Source organism: Rhipicephalus microplus, chromosome 9 (genome assembly GCF_043290135.1).
Source record: "Rhipicephalus microplus isolate Deutch F79 chromosome 9, USDA_Rmic, whole genome shotgun sequence".
Classification (NCBI taxonomy): domain Eukaryota; kingdom Metazoa; phylum Arthropoda; class Arachnida; order Ixodida; family Ixodidae; genus Rhipicephalus; species Rhipicephalus microplus.
Genome location: NC_134708.1, coordinates 112,699,405 through 112,705,980, shown reverse-complemented (window position 1 = coordinate 112,705,980; position 6,576 = coordinate 112,699,405).

Below are 6,576 nucleotides of genomic sequence, written 5' to 3'. Positions count from 1 at the left end.
TTGGTCAAAACGAATGCAGTGTGCCAGAAACATTATGCTATCATATTGGCTCAGTAAGCATAGAAATTGACGAGTCCGTGTTCTCGCATAAGAGCCAGTAAGGTGCCGGCGAGTGCGACCAGCGGCTGGCGGGGAGGGAAGGCGTACACTTGGTGGAAGTGCAGCAAGTGCGTCGCATCAATGTTTGTCGCTTCTTGCGTGGAAACCGTACACAATAAAAAGGCTTCATTTAGGTTGAATGATGCCACAGCTGTGCTATATTGTCATTTTACTCGTCAAAATCGTGTATTCTGAAACCCAGAAAAGCCGATAACACTTGTACGGTCTTGGTCCGGTGAAAGTCACATTCGCTGAAGCTCGTTTCGACACATGTCGGAAGCAAAATTTTCTTCACATTCGCATACACTTTGTTAACCTAGAAGTACGCCTCAAGCAATAGAGTGTGCAATATTTACCATAGTTGCAATTCTAGCTGGCGACATCAAGTGACCACTGTGTTCTGCTCTAACATTGAAAAGGGCAATTGTGAACTGGAGCTCATTTACTTCTCGACAACTGCGCGTCGATGTAGAAAATTTATTGTCACTGTTCACAGTGACATCTCTAGCCTTCTAAAGGTCACAACAAAGAAGCACATCACGGAAGTCAAACTGATGTAAGTACGTGTGCGAAATGTAAATATACTCACGGCCACATATCCTACGATCCACAAAAATTGAATGGTTGTTGACACTATAGGAATAATAAATGAACGTACTGGAAAGCGTAATGAGCAGCGTTGGTTTCTTTTGACCATAAACATATATCTCTGCACACTCAAGAATGAAACACCACAAATAAGTGATTTCACATACTGTCATGTGCTTCTTCATCACACCACCATCATCCAGCAAGCTTCCACCGCGCCACCGTTATTGACCTTGATCACCAACCTTCTTCCAAAGACGCTTTGCCTCGCCACCATCAGCCGGCATTGTCCACCGTCATCATCATTGGCTCATCAGCATTACCACCATTTGCCACCATTTTATTCACTCTAGCCGTCAACAGCCGGCATTTTCCACCGTCACCACCATTGGCTCGCCACCTCCACCACCATGTGCCATCATTGTTTGCCACCATCTGCCATGAGCCATTATGCCCACTACAGTTTCCACTATATTCACTAATATATACACCATATCCACTCTTCTTTCCAAAATATCGACCAACGAATCCAGCATCCACCGCATGATTTTCAATAGGGGCGTCTCGTTTTTAGCGCAGTTAAAATTTTTCTATAGAACCAGTCCTCAACGTCTTCGAGCTTGGTGCCGTAAAGCGTGTCAAAACCGGTAGACTTTTTAGGGTACCGAGTCCCCGTTGGGTTTTCCGTACCTGTTAAGCGGTTTGAATGGACGTGTGAACTGTAACTTCAGCTTCGCGTGGTAATCCTCTGATGCTGCAGCTGGTCCCATGAACGGGAGTGTGATGCGGTGATGCGGTTACTAGAAAGGATGCGGTGATGCGGTTACTAGAAAGACTTGTGATGCGGTTACTAGAAAGGATCTCATACATATATGAGAGGCTACCCAGCGCCTCCGCAAATTATTCTTACGGAAATCAGGTCACTCCTGGGGTCCAAAGAAGGTTTACTGATGCCTGCGCAACAAGGCTCTTACCAAGTGGGCCGGTTGGGCTTGCTCGCTAGGGCGGGGACACGCGTGCCCTTCTTTTTTTATTGGTGTGAGCCTTCGTCTTGGCATATGGCCCACTACTAGAAGCAGGTAGCAATACTACATTATACAATGCTTTAGTGTCTATACGTGGCTATACTAGCGTGCCTGGATAGCCTAATGGTTACGAGGCTTGTCTTCACATCACAATTTTCAGTCTCTCTGTGAACTAATTCTGTCTCCTATAAAAGTTATTCCATCCCACACCGCACAGCGTGGCCCATGTTTTTTTGGTATTGAAGCAGAGTATTAAGGGAGAACAAAGAAAGTGAGGGTGCGTTCATGATTGTGTTTTTTTTTTATTAACACCATTGCGGAAGTTCGGCATCGCAAAAGATCCGCTGCAAGAAACGTCCGCAAACGAATACAATGTCCTCTGACGGCGTTTTCACGAAAACGCGGACAATGTGCGTGCTAACGCGTTTTAACCATAAAATGACGCAGTTCCCCAAAGGTAAAATCAATACACGCCTGTAGGCTTCCGCCTATCAAAGAATGTCCAATTTGGGGCTGTTGCGCCCAGCCGTAACCCAGTTCACTAGGAAATCACATAGTTAATGAGTTAAAAAGTGCTAAACGACAGTCTTACGGGAAACTAAGAATGCACGGTTTTACTTACGTAAGAACTGCACACATTCATGAACTGATGTGAAGAAATATCTCAATTTGAGAGTCGCAAATTCAGCACAGTTCCTATGATGATGCGTGGCGATGACAAAATGGCGTGTTCTCTGCTGATTTTCGGCGCTGTTCTGAAGATTAACTCTGTTTTCTCGTGACCTGGCCTAACTACAATCTCGTTGACATTTAGTGGGCTTTCAGAAGCAAAGTGAACGTGTGAGGGAATTTATTTACCTTGCGCAGTTACATGCAGTATAGACGAACAGTCAACTGAAGGTCACGTCAACATTTTGCGTGGCTACGACATTTGAATGGAACACCGTGGGAGGTGGACGCTTGGTAGCGCTCGCAGCGCTGAAAATTGGTGGTCTTTGCACCCATTTTGGATGGGGTTCCCTACAGGTCATACTGTATTGAATAATAAACATATTATTTGTCTGTATGTTGCAATATTTGTACCAAATTGTGACTAGATGATTGATAACTACGCGGTCACGCAATATTTGTGTCATGCGTCAAAATGATACCACTGCTCATTATTATAGTCACTCTCTACGACCTACTGCAATCTCCTTGTGAAGCCTGTGATTGGTGTTTTCAAGTGGAACATGATTACTTGCCTTATTGTTTAGCATATTTAGGCTCATGAAAAAGTCCCAGTCTGGCTTCATGACCCATCAAGCACCTCTACCACATTTGCGAAAGCATTGAAAAGCGTTGACGCGTTGGAAATCCTTTATAGCACAATATAAAGCAGATCGGCCTGTTTGAAATAAAAGTAAAGTTTACGTATTGACATATTTACATGCCCTAAATAAAATTTAAAAAAAATCCATATATATTTCTTGTCATGTCGTGGACATCACTTCCGACCTTTTGGCAAATTTGAAACCATAACACATGTTCTTCAACTATTTGCAAAGCTTTCATTTTCATTATTCCCGAAGCTTCACTCATGGAGTGAAGCTTCGGTAATGGAAATCAATTATTCGAAATCTACCGTCACCCACATTTCTAGGAAATAAACGATAATTCCATTTGAATACTGTATCGGGAATCACACCTTGTACAGTTAATGCGTTTAAGTACCTAGGTCTCACAATAACGCATAACATAAAGTGGCACACACATATTGATTATGTTTGCTCTAGGGCCTCACCAAAATTGTACATATTAAGAAAAAAACTGCAGGGTGCTAGTATGGACGTAAAACTTCTTGCTTTTAAAACTTTCATACGGCCGAGACTGGTATATGCAAGTATTGTCTGGAGTCCCCACCAAAAAGTGCTTGTAAATAAACTTGAACGCATAAAACGGCTTCCAGCTCGCTTTGTATGCTCGTGATATAAGCAGAACGACTCAGTCACAGAAATGCTACAACTATGTGATCTGGAGACGCTCCGCAAGCGCAGACGCAAAAATAGATTAAAGTTTCTTTTTCAAATAATAGAAGGTGAGTTTAAAATTAACAGAAAAGATAACATACAACAACCTGGGAAACAAAGCGAGAGGGTAAACCATGCACGAGTACTGCACCCTTATTTTGTACGAACGAAGGCATACCGTCATACTTTTTGCCCCGATGTCATTGAAGATTGGAATGGGTTACCGAGTAACATTGTCAATGCGGGTGATGTCAATGAATTCGTGCTTTTACTTGATTTAAGTTTATGTGATTTATTGTAACTATTATTGCGATTGTTATTTGTTGCATATCGAATCAGGGTGTGTGTTTTTCGTTTGAAATGAAGAGCTTTCACGAATTTGTATATATGTATACCTAGTTTATTATTGGGAGATATATACTTATATCCGCAATTTGTTTGTACAGTGTGTCGTACCTTTCCTGTAATGACCCTCAATAGAAAGTTGACAGTATTTCTAAATAAAAAAATAAATAAAAGGGCATTAATGGGCTTGCTTTACCATATGATTACTACAGCGATGTCTGTTGACCGACCTAGTCTTCTAATGTGGAGAAATACGTCGTTATTTGTAAGCTAGGTCGGGGTGTTCTTGTACCTAAGCTCAGTCATTTCGAGAGCCTGCACAATGCATTGTCTACAAGAAATTACCCGGTGCAGCTTGTTTGCTCAACGCGCCTAGATGTCCGTGCTAGGCGCTGTGTATTTGCACAACGGGCTTCACTTCAGCGCTGGCTTAAGACGTGCCGGAAGCGCATGTTTTAATTAGGAGGACTACGCTGCCGGGCAGAGGCTAACATTTTTTTTGTGGCGATTCAAGCGAGGGTTTCGTTTCCGTGGTACATTTCTAAGACACTGTCTTGCCAAAACGTCATGTGGAATATAACGGGCCTCATAACATCTACTCGTGAATATTGTGCGTTGAGCAAGCTCAGTCACCCACGAATTTTAAGCATCATTTATTAGGGAGTTTGTTTTGCGTTCGCATTGCACTCGTTACAGAGTTTAACATCAACGATCTTCCACTCCACCACATAGAGAGTTCTGCCATGCCACTCATTGATTAGGAGCATAAAAGCTGTCACCCCGGAGTAAAGGTTACGGGAAGCCGTGGATCAACGACAAAACCACGAAGAGTAGACAGCATGGCTGCTTTTATATGCTAGTGCTTCAAATGTCGAATTTTCATTACATGATTGGACGATTCAACCATGATGTATATGGGTTACGGTGCATTCGGCTTGTCTCCCCCGAGCACTCCGGAGTACTTTGATGATGCGCGTAACATTTGGTCACTCGCAATCGAAGGATACGGGCACAACCAGTGTCACACAGGTCCCGTTAATAAGGGAGGCGATCGCCGGGCTAATTCCAAGGGCCGAAGTATCGGCCCCCCGAACCGCACCACGAAAGCGTGGACAATTTAGAAGTGGTCCTTTTTGGCGCGCCAGCGGACGCCGGCTGTGGCCCAAAGAACAAGTCAGAGCCGAGAGTTGATAAACAAACAAAATTATATTCTCAATAAAGGCAGATCGAAAACAATACACAAAAATGCACACTACACAATAGTTGCATACAATATGTCACCAATCAAACCAATCAAACAACGTACTACACAGTACAATCAGCCACACTCGAAACAACGGACACATACAACAATACGCACTACAATGCAGTCGCATGCATTGAACAACCAAGACACTTATAGAAAACCTATTCAGTCCAAAGTTCTTGGAACCAAAGTCTAGATGATACCCTTCCGAGAATCACTCACTCAAAGTCCAGCGTTGTTGTCGTTCCGCTGCCCTCGAAGTTTCTCTTCCAGGAAACCTCGCCGAAGTTTCTCTTCCAGGAAACCTCGCGTCTTCACTTGGCCACTCTCCAAGCTTCAAACTTCTTCGCCGGAAACACGTCGACTTCACAGACGCAGCTGTTGCCACGCGTCTTCGCTCGATAGCGGTAGACACACGCTCTTGCCTGTAGCTCGAGCCTTCACCCCTCAGGTGGAAATCCTCTTCATCTCCTGCTTTGTCGCTACGGACAAAACCTTCGCCGAATACACGGCGGGATCCTTTCGCGCTCTGGCGCTATCTTCCGTCTTCTCCTGCTTTCTCGTCTCGGCTGCTCGATTAAATACCTTCCGCGCGAGATTCCAGAAGGTTCTCGTCATTTCGTCGGCGCGATACGCAGCGAAGGCTGGGGAGAGGGCGAGACGGTTGGAATGTCCTCCGCGATGAATGACTCAACCCGGCGTGACCACGCCTCTTTCGTTCTAGAAATTTCGCGGGCTTGCTCGGCCGCCGATGTGGGGTGAGGAGGTTCATCGGCGAAGCCACGCTTCCGAGGGGAGAGCGCGCGCCCGGGAGCCTTGGATGTTTGTTTTCTGTTTTTTTTCTTTTGACCTCCCGGCGTCTCTCCCGCGCGTTATCGCAAGAATTTGGCGGTGCGCCCATTTTTAGCGCTCGTTCTGTGACAACCAGTCTGCTCACTTGGGGGTGAACAGGCTGAATGTGTCAGTGTCAGCCATGAGTTCTTAGTGGTGGCCGTGAGTTCTTGCGCTCTAGCGGCATCGTCAGCTTGCCGAAGGACTTCGAGTTGCACTTCAGTGTCTGTGCATAGCAGTGTGGTTTCCCACTACTCTCCATTACTGTGTGTTTTTTTAATTTTTCTCTGTCACTTAGGGGCAAGCCGACAGTGTATGATTGAGGTCTGCCCTTTGATTGCAGAACTTACACAAATCAGATTATTTCTCTGGTTAGGTGTAGTGACCAGTTGCCTAGTTTGGGAAAGTGTTGGTATGTAAGGGGTACCATGCT